This window comes from Episyrphus balteatus, chromosome 4 (genome assembly GCF_945859705.1).
Source record: "Episyrphus balteatus chromosome 4, idEpiBalt1.1, whole genome shotgun sequence".
Classification (NCBI taxonomy): domain Eukaryota; kingdom Metazoa; phylum Arthropoda; class Insecta; order Diptera; family Syrphidae; genus Episyrphus; species Episyrphus balteatus.
The window spans coordinates 2,360,001-2,371,260 of NC_079137.1; the positions used below are offsets into that span (position 1 = coordinate 2,360,001).

Consider the following 11,260-nt stretch of genomic DNA (forward strand, 5'->3'; position numbering starts at 1 on the left):
AGCATTAAAAATAATGTCAATTGATGCGTGTTACGTGCAACAAAAAAATAAAAATGAATCTATATAAAATAGATATTTGTCTAAAAACTCCAACAATCAGCATAATAGGTTGATAGTTAAAAATTGCGTGAATTTTCTATTTGATTCTTTTGTTTTTATTTTAAACTCTGATAGAGTTAGTTTATGTGTATTTGTGTCTGGCAACCACAAATTCAACCCCTCACTTCAAATCTGTCAGTTATTTGATGCGATGCAAATTCAATACCCAGAAAAGGTAACAATACAATACATCGTACGTGTGCATTGTTGGAGTTGTATGTATTTATTTTTTTTATTTGGTATTTTTAACCCCTTTTTGGTATCACTATTTAAGCTGAACATAAAAGAGTTATACTGCTTTTTTTTTGTTCTGTGAAGTTTGATGATGATTATGCTGATGATGATGCCGTACTCGTCGGTAATAGCTTTTGTGGTAATGTAGATACATAATAGGCAAAAATGACCATATTATTAAAGCTGTTTTTTTTAGATAAACTTTTTTAAATTACCGTCAAGGGTCGAAAACCTACCATTACACAGTGTAGAGTGACCCTATGATCAAGGTTGTCAAATTTTATTTTTTTTTTTTTTTTTCAAATGCATTTGCCTGCCATTTCAAATATAAAAAATTGCAAATACAAAATTCTGAGCCTTTGTCACCGATTATAAGTTTGGAGATGAAATATTGAGGGAAAAAACAACCTAAAATCAACGAAAATCAACGAAAATCACGTTGATTCAACTATTTTTCGGTATTAGTTTTGCGTTGAAGACGACAATTTTAAAATCAAAGCAGAACATCGTTAGTTCAAAGTGGTTTGCCGTTATAAAACATCTTTAATTCAACGTTGTTTCATTTTCGAAAAAAATCATCAACTTATTAAAAAAAAAAGAAAAAATGGCAGCCACTGGGAATCGAACCTACTTGGATCTCTAGGGGAATGCTTTACCAACTCACTGTTGGAAATAAAGGTGATAAAATGCAACAAAAGCTGAAATCCGACAAAAATAAAAAAATTCTTACGTTGTTTCATTTTTAATTCAGAGATGTTTCATGTTAGTTTTTTCAACATTAAATCAACGTTGAACATATTACATTTTAAGTTGCGTTTTTTCCCTCAGTGTAGACAAATTCTTTCTCTCTTTTTTTAAACCTTACCTAAATGGTGTGTATTTCATCTGGATAAATGGCTTTTTTTTCGGAGTCCGGTACTTCTTATAAGGTGTGTTTGACTATTGGAAATGATCTCCTAAGAAACTGTTAATTTTAAAGTCCTTTTCAATCAGGGTTGTAAAAAATCATTTTTACTTGGTCTATAGGAATAGTATTAGTTTCGTGTCGAAAAAAAAAATTGATTACGATGATTTAGAAGGCCGAAAAAGTGGGTCTCGCCATTCCGTCTAATCCGTCTTTGCATCCATCTGTACACATTTCAACAGCCTAAACGAGTGGACGGTATTTCTAAAAATTTGGTACAGATGATTTTTATAGAATTCTGAAATTTGTTTTATCTCGCGAAAATGTATGTAGATACCTCCCATACAAATTTTTCAAGTTATAGCTAGTTACTCGCAACAAAACTGCATTTTTAGTTTTTCTCAAAAAAGCCAAATAACAAAAAAAAAATGTCTTTTAACAAAATTTCGGCTCTTCCCAAACATCAACAAAATTTCTTTAAAATTTATATAGAGGCAGCTCTTGAAATCTAAAAGTAAGTCAATCATTAAAGTGCTTTGATTGCATTTGTATTCCATTAGATACAAACTAACAAAAAAAAAAATAATTGTACCAATAAAAATAATTTTCAAAATAAAATATTTATTGCAACTAAAAATATTTTGCATTAAAAAAAATTTATTGCAACTAAAAAATATTTGCATTGAAAATAAATTTTTTATTGCGAATTTTGCTTCAATAAAATTTTATTGCAAGTAAAAAATTTTCTACATTGACAAGAAAAAATATATGCTAAAATGTATGCATTAAATATTTTTTTGAAATGTTCTTTAAATTTGTGACAATTTTTACTATTTTACCATATATTAACTATTTCAACTATAATGTAAGGCCAAATAGTTTGAATTGCAAGCAATTCAAAGAATATTAAAAAATAATATTTAATGCACACTTTTTGCATTAATTTGTTTTTTTTTTTTTTCAATGCTGAAACAATTTTATTTCCAATAACATTTTTTTTAATGGAAAATATTTTTAGTTGCAATTTTTTTAATGCAATTTTTATTTTATTTGCAATAATTTTTTCTTTTGAAATTAATTTCAAATACCTTTGTATTTAATTGATATTTTTATAACCCCGTTTACAATACTACAGCTACCTATGAATAACCTTCCCAAGGAACTTGGCCATGCTATATTGAAATTTCACCTTGGGACATGTGTCCTTGGATGAATCCCGAAAATCTATGTCAATAATGTAAATACAAATGCAAAATATCCTATAGACTGTCATAAATATGACCCTATTTTTCAGGATTTTGAGTTTTCGAAATATTGGTTTTTAACAATTTTAGGCTTCGTGGGGCAGGGCCAATCCTATACTTTAGTAGTAGAAGTCTGAAATCTGCTCTTGTTTTGGAATAGGACAATTTAGACGACTCCATCATAAAAAACCTTATTCATGTCTTCGCGAATAACGCTAAAAAAACCTAAAATTTTAATTTATGAAGATTTTTTTGCGAGATATAGGTATGTCTTATTTCTAAACGCGATTAACTTTTTATTATTTCATATGAATTATTTGGTTTAATTTCTATAAACAAAATTGCATTTAAAAAATTTTTTTTCTAACTAAACTCTTAACTTAAGAACTATTAAAATATAGGGGCAGCAATTTTTTTTATTTTTTTCCAACAAAAACTTAACTTAACTTAAGTGTAAAATATTATCAAGATATTTATTATTTTTGTTGTATATTAATTTAAACAACTTGTGTTTTATTTTACACACACATCTCGTCCAATGACTTAATAATGATGCTTTCGCAAATACTTTTTTTTAAGTCAGGTACATAATTCAATTCCGTGTTGTCACATAAATAAAAATATTAATTGCATTTAGTACAAAATACCTTTACCCTGATGTCAGATGAGGCATTCGAATTTTTTTATTTTGCAATAAAAACTGAAAAAAAAAATACATATATAAAAAAATAAAGATAATTATCATTAACAAAATGAGCGACAGAATTGGATTCAGATTCGTCCCTGAATCACTCTGTTTAAGTATATATTTATCCGATCCATTTTTATATAAATGACGATTATACATTGGCGACAACGATGCCGCATATAATTTATGTCAATGTCTGACACAAACCAATCGAATGACAATAATGACGACGACGACGATGACGACGACGAACGCACAATATCTTTTTTATCGCGTAACTGGCTACGGGTTAATATGTGCAATTTATATTATAAAAATACCTTGTATCTATATTTTGAATATAAATATAAATCGCATCACGTGATCAAATGAATTTTATGAGATGAATTTTCAATCAAAAACAGCCCACCAAAACCTGCCGCCAAAATTTGGTTTTGTATTTTGCAAATTGTAATATAGTACTTCCGTAAAAAAAAAAATGTGTACAGGGGCGCTTCGAAGGGTTGTTAAAGTATGGAAATGAATAAGGCGCTTTTAAAAAGGGGCCGGGAAAAAATAAACTCTAAAATTAAGAATTCAATAAATAAAAAGGCAAGTGAAGTTCTAAATTTGAAAAATTAATTTTGGTTATTTTAGTAAATATAAATATAATATCTTTATTCTAGCATCTTTTTAATAAAAAAGAAAAAAATTATTCGAAAAATTGTATAGGTACCAGGACGATAAGCTATGGTAAAATCCCTAAATTTACTCTTGAAGTTCGTTTTAGCTGTTGTATAATTATTGCGTGAAGTTGAAAAACTCTCAAAAGTTTTTCTAAAAATTGAATATTTTCAAGACAGGGCGCTAATTTTTTTCTATTCGAACCTGAAAAATACATAAAATTTCGAATATTTGAAGCTCTTTATGTTGCGGAGGCTTCTTTTTTTAATAAAAAAATTGCGCTAAATTCCGTCAATTTGACCCTGAAAAAGTATACTATTTTGACGAAATTCTTAATAAATTTTTGGCGCCCCAAAACTGGCCTTATACAAAACAGGGTGCTTACTGCCTTCAGTTCGAACCTGAAAAGAATTTAATTACTTAAGAATATTCATTAAGAGTGTTCAATAATACGTAAGCTTAAAAGTGTTTTTTTTTTAATACGAATCTACAAAATATGCTATTATTTAAAAATAGGGCGCTTACTTTTCTCAATTTATTTCTGTACAAAATCTGCTTGTGATGACATAAAAACATATGCTAAATAATGAAAGGAGTCAAATTAGGTTTTCAGATTGGGCGGTTTGGTGTCCTAATTTCTGCTGTTAAAAGCTTTTAAGATAAATCTTTAAAAACAGGCACCCTAAAAAAAGAAATAAGCCCAAGGACGCGAAGGTAAAAATATTACAAACACATCGCCCCTTACGTATTTTTACCCTCATTTCGCTCCTGAAGAGAAATTCTATAGATATGAAACTTCTCTGCGAAATCACATTTAAATAAAATTCGATGAAAAATTATTTTAATTATTTAAAATACAACCACGACGATGGTCCTAAATGCGTTCATTGTTTCTATAGAATATATCGATGTGATTTTATATATTTTTCAATTTTGTCAGTGCGTAGATATACAAAATGACCATAAAGACGCACAACTCAGAGTCATTCGTTCATTGAGCGCATTGAGCAACCAACGTCAACAAAAATTTATGTGTCGCCTGCAATGCCACCTGTCAAATTGAAATCCCCAATTCAATTCAAGTTGAAATTCATTTGACCGACTACTCTGGGCGTTATTCGGTTCGTTTTGGTTTGGTTTGGTATCGTTTGGCATTTATTTTCATTTTTCGATTCGATTTTTCGAGATACTTTTTCCTCTAATTGACCATCACCACCACCATCACCGAAACAACCAAACCAACATTGATGCCATCCCTGGGTATTTTTCATTATCCCCGCGTTCACTAAATGACAAATTTATTTATTTGAACATTTAAAATAAATCAACAAAAAAAAAAAAAGTTAAACAAAAAAAAAAAATCCTGAAGCCTGATAGTGAATTGTCGGTCACGCATGATGAGATGCAATATAATATTGTTGGTGTATGTTTTTTTTTTTTTTTTGCATTTTGTATATTGCGTAGGCAGGTAGACTTTTATAATATGTATTTTTGTTTTTCGTCCTGGACTATTTATTATAATGTCACGCACAAACATTATTGAGGACAGAGTGTGAAATAAGCAATTAAATTGTATTTTCTACCCACAAAATCAACGCAAAGTTATCAATTATAAAGAAATATACATACAATCGTATTGTATCTACTATCAGCCTACACAAAATTTGTGAAAGCTTTGGCTGCATTGATTGATTAAAAAAGTCAGAAAATTTAATTAGACTAAAAATGTCAGAATCATTTTTTTATTTTGTATTTTTTTTATTTGAAATAAATTATGGATAAAGCAGGATTTTTTCTTAAATTTATTATTATAAGTTTTAAAACTTAAAAAAAAACATTAATACCTACACAAAAATAAAAATTATATGAAAAAATGGTATGTTAAATTTTTATGTCATTATGTAACAAGCGGGGTTGTAAAAATATCAATTGAAAAAAAAAAAAAATATTTAGTGCAAATAAAGAAAAAATTGCATTAAAAAAATTGTTATTCATAAGCTATTTCAACTATTATATTAAACCTTGTCAAATAGCCAAAATTTTAAGAAATTCAACAAATATGTATTAAAAAAAAATATTTAATACATGAATTTATTTTACAATGCAGAGAATTTTTATTTGCAATAAATTAATGTAAAATATTTTTATATGCAATAAAAATTTTATTTTCCATGCAAATATTTTTCAGTTGCAATTAATTATGGGAACTATCGAATAAAAACTATCAAACTATCGATAGTTGTAAAATATTCATTCCTTCGATAGTTTTAAATCATTCATTCATTCTTTCATTTGGTTACTATTTTCATTCGAATAGTTTTTTTATTCGATAGTTTTTATTCGATTGTTTATTCATTTAAATAGTTTTTGTTATACGATAGTTTTTTCATTGGAATAGTTTTTTTATTCGATAGTTTTTATTCGATAGTTTTATTCGATAATTTGTATTCGAATGAATGAATGAATAAACTATTCATTAGTTCAAATCATTCAGTTACTAACTATCGATAGTTCAAATCATTCCATAGTTCCCATCACTAGTTGCGATAGACATTTTTTTTATACAATACACAATATTTTTTAAGGCAATTATTTTGTATTTGTAATGAATAGTTTTTTTTTTTAATTTGAATAAAACAAAATTTTAATTTTGGTCCTTTTGAAAAAAAAGGAATAATTAAAAAAAGTGTGTCCAAATCAAAATTTTGATTTCTGGATGATTATCATAAACCTGATTTTTCGCACTCGTTAAATTCACCTTTTGGTAGTTCTTTTTAAATATCTCGACTTCTGTTCATCCTATATAAAAGTTGGTAATACAAAATACATAGACAATAGAATTTTGCGTCTTTTATGTTAAGAACCCTTTTTCGGTATTCTGAATATTAAAAAAGTTACAAGCCAAAAAAGTCAAAAAACGAAAAAAAAAAGAAAATTTTTTTAAGTTTTGAACAGTTTTTATCAAAATTATGAAAAAACCTTCCAATGATTGTTCACCTTAAAATTCTCTACAGCTCTGTTATACAACTTTTTTTTGAATTTGTATAAATACAAAAGTTATTAAAACTTTTTTTACCAAAGAGAAAAGACTTAAAAATAAAAAAAAATGCACGTCTTGAATTTTCTCTTGTAACAAAAGGCTATAAAATACTCACTCATCATTTAAAATTCAAGATTTGATTAAAATAATATAAGAAAAAAGTAGGTAAAGATAAAAAACACAAACAAATATGGGCATTTCTTAACAAAAAAGTATGAATAACTTTTTAAGGCGAATAAAAACTGCTCAAAACTTAAAAAATTTTTTTGTTTTTTTTTTTTTAATTTTTTGGCTTGTATACAGAGAAAAATAGACCACATAAAATAGAACAAAAACAATAAGATTTCTCTATGGTTTTCATCGAAGAAGGAAACCTTATTAAAATAATCGGGTTTTCCTTATTGTTTTAAAATCTGCAAAAAAATAAAAAAAACGGTGACCAGGCTGGGAATCGAACTGGAGACTTCAAATCATTAGTCGCCCACCTTACCACCTAAACCAACCTGCCATGAAAACATTGATCGCGATTTTTGTTCTAGTGCTAAGTTGCAAAAAAAATCAACTTTTCAGTCAAATTTTAATAAGATTTTCTCTATAAAAATAATAAGAAATCTCCTTAAAAAAACCTTATTAATCGTTGATTTTAATAAGATTTCCTTATGAAATGTATGGACGGTAAAACAATATGGCAATCTGTTAGTTTTTAGCGGGTCATATTTTTCTCTGTGATAACCTTTTTAATATTCAGAATATAGAAAAAGTGTTCTCAACATAAAAGACGCGAAATTTAATTGTCTACGTTTTCGTATGACCAACTTTTAACTAAGATGCACAGAAGTGGAGATATTTAACAAAAACTAAAATCCAAGATGGCTGCCAAAAGGTGTAAAAGTGCGAAAAATCAGAGTAATGATATTAACTTAATTCTCTGTCAAATGAGCAAAAAATTAAGGGGTGGTACAAACTGCTGGGTCAAATTATAAATGTTCTGGAGAAAATACATATAAAAATAAAAAAAAAAAACAAGTTTAAGAAATTTTAAAAAATATATTTTTTTGAAAACGAATCGATTATTTATTTGAACAAATTTTGGAAAATGTTTAACACATAAAACTATTTTTTTTTTAAACGGATCTTATGTTTTTTGAAACATCTTTTTTCTCAGCCCTGATTTTTCAATCCTCAGTTAGACTATCCGAAGATTAAATGTCAATATATAAAAAAAAACTTTTAGGCTAGGCGCACACATGCGATTTTCAGTCGTTGCTACTAAAAAATCGAAGTCGCAACATAAAACTACCGTGCACACACTTGCGACTAAAAAATCGCGCGACTATTTTTTATTGCAGGAAAAAACATTATGTTTGGTCGAAAAAGAGTTGACCGTTTTTCGATAAAATGCATCATCTCAAGATCAAAAGAGCCAGGAGATACTCACTGTTCAAATCTAATGGTCAAATGACCGCAAAGAAAACAATCACGAAATCCGTTCGTAATGGAATATTTCATACAAATGGTATCTACGATCGGATTTTATGATAAGGTGAATTCATGGAACAAATGTAGGGGAGGGTGGGGCTAAATGTAACAGGGGTAAGAATTAACAGCTAAAAAAAGCGATGTTCCTTTCAATATTAAGAAACACGTAAACGAGAAAAATGCTCAATTTTTGCATATCTACCGGCACATTTTCTTCAGATGAAGATTAGACGACAGGGTGAGAAGTTACACTAGTGGTGCCCAAAAAATGCATGTTTGTAACTTTTTTTTTTAATTTTATTTTTGGTCTACCTCTTTACCCGAAAAAGATAGAGTGCTAAGTGTTTTTTTGTTATATGCAACTGTGTTTTGGCTCAAATTGTGTGTATATGTTATGTCTACATCAGTTTCGCTTTTTTTTTAAATTGATTTTATGTGCCAAATTTCATGCTGGGGCTAGTTGTAACATTTTTCCGGGGCAAGTTGTACCATGTAAAAACCTACCTATACTGAAAAATTGTTTACCTAATATAATTAACAACCCTGAATATGAATGCTTGTAATTGAATTTGTATTTATTTTGAAATTGGAAACACATTTTTGAACCACCACTTGAATTCATAAAGCTTATAAAACAATTTATGAATTCGAATAACTTTTATTTAAGACTACTGTCAAATTTTCTCTGGAAATCTTGGATTTGCTCCACTTTTTACAAATTTGCACCAAAATTTAATGACTGAGGTTTGTTTTTATTGTTATTAATTAAAAATAAATAAATATAAACATATAAAGGTATTTTTCTCTTATTTTTAGTTCTTGGTACAACCTACCCCGGTATGTGTTACACTTTGCCCCGTATGTGGGGTAAGTTGAAACAACACGATTTTTTTTTTGGAAGCTTTATTTTTCAACATTACCGTTATGTTTTGTTAAATTTTTATGATGGATCTTGGACCTAAAACATGGGTCTTTAATTTAAAAAAGGTCTGGTTGACCCACTTTCAAATTTGTAGGAGAACCATCGATTTTAGAAAAAAGTGTTACATTTGGCCCCACTCTCCCCTAAGCTCTGGTAAAAGTGGTAAAGTGATACAAGCCTCAAAATTTGGTAAGGGTTTGACAGCTTGTTTACCAGATTAGAAATAGAAATAGATTCTCTGCAATGTGTATGTTTGTATCTTATTTTAGGCCCTACGAGTACCATTATTTCACCAAAGCATTGTATACTCATTCTATAGTACTGGGTAAATTTCTGAGGGTTTTCTCTTTTATGAATTCTATGGAATTGTCCTTTTAAATTTCCTATGGTTTATAACTATCCACTATACAACACTTTCTAGTATATCCATTATTGTACTTAAAATAATTGTTCCAAGGGTCGCACGTGCGGGCAGGTGCATTATATACTTTATAATATATCCTTATGTGCAGCAAAAAAAATCGCGAAAAATAGAACCGGATCCATTTTTTTAAACTTTGCGATTTTAAAATCGCAAGTCTGTGCGCTCTCATTTAAAATAATGTGTTTCATTTCATGCGTCTAAAAAATCGAGTGGTTGAAAATCGCATGTGTGCGCATGATTTGGCCTCTTTGCGACTGCTACTTTTTAGTCGTTTTCAGTTTAGTCGCAAGTGTGTGCACAACTATACTGATCCATTTGTTCCATTTTAATTTGCGACAGTCGCGTCGCCAAAAAAATGGGACATTTTTCAATTTTTAAATCGCGGCTATTTTTTAGAAGCATGTGTGTTCACCGGCATTGAAATCCGTGTGATCCATTTTTGCGACTGAATAATCGCACGACTGAAATCGCATGTGTGCGCCTAGCCTTATTCCGAGGAATAAGCCTTAACTGGGTTTTATCTGGCTATTGAAAAATTGGCTCTAAAAATACTTTGGTATATACAAAAAAGAAGAAGTTTAAGAAGTTTCTTAGATGTTTGAAACAGCCGAGATGTAATTAGGTTTGCCCGAGACCACCATTTAGAGGTAGATACAAAAAGATTGCCAACAGTTGCATTTCGGAGATTCAATGAAGCCACTTAAATGCTCAACTGAAGGACCACCTCACGGAATGATAAAAATCAGTAGTTTAGAACTCGATTGCGAAAACCACTCGAGTGGCTCCATGGTTTTAACTTTTAACTTTTACAGATTTGTAACTTTTCCTATCAGTTTCAAAACTGACATTCTAAATTCAGGAAAATGTAGAAATCTTATCTAGGCACATAAAAATGATACCAGAGAAAAGGCATTGGGCGCCACTTAAGAAAAAAAAAAAAAAAAAAACATTATTTAATAAAAGGAGCCAAATATAACAGAAATCCTTATGCAGGTTGAACTATTTAATAACTTTTAGCGATATAAGAAACCTTTTGACTAAAAAGCTAGAATTTTACTGTAAACCTCCAGAAGTATTTAAATAATTTAAAGTGAACTCACCTTTAAAACTCGAAAAAGTTCATCCTTCCTAACGCATTCGCATTTCCCAAATTATCCTTCATTAAAAAGCCGTCGTGTTAACAATTTTTTCCTATGAACACACAAATCACTTGAGAGTCCGCACAAAAAAAAAAAAAAACAAAAAAAATTATAACATATGGGGGAGCAAGCAACATGGTTGTGATAAAACAACAACAACACCAAACAGATGAGACATACAAAAAAAAAACCATTGAAGAACAGACTGAAACTTTTCCCGCCAAAAAATATCACACACACACATTCACACATGAAAAAGCAATAAAAATTAAAAAAAAAAAAGAAGATTCAAACCGGCCTAACCTCACGCACTTAAGTAAAATTTCTGCACACGAACGAAATTCCCTTTTATGTTGGCAAAAGAGCGCGAGAGTGAGGAATGGGAGTTAGACGATAAACAACCTTTCTTTATAACCCCAAAAAA

The 11,260-nt window shown here is 29.1% G+C and overlaps 1 protein-coding gene across 2 annotated transcripts in view; it reads right to left on the minus strand.

Annotated features, from left to right (window-relative positions):
• The window catches only part of LOC129919419 (protein tiptop), a 308,853-nt gene extending 297,940 nt beyond the window's left edge, over positions 1 to 10,913 (minus strand). For both annotated transcript variants that reach the window (XM_056000287.1, XM_056000286.1), the window contains exon 1: positions 10,798 to 10,913. The gene's annotated coding sequence lies outside the window, so the exon portion shown is untranslated. The remainder of the gene's footprint in view (positions 1 to 10,797) is intronic.
• Between the last annotated feature and the right edge of the window lie 347 nt (positions 10,914 to 11,260).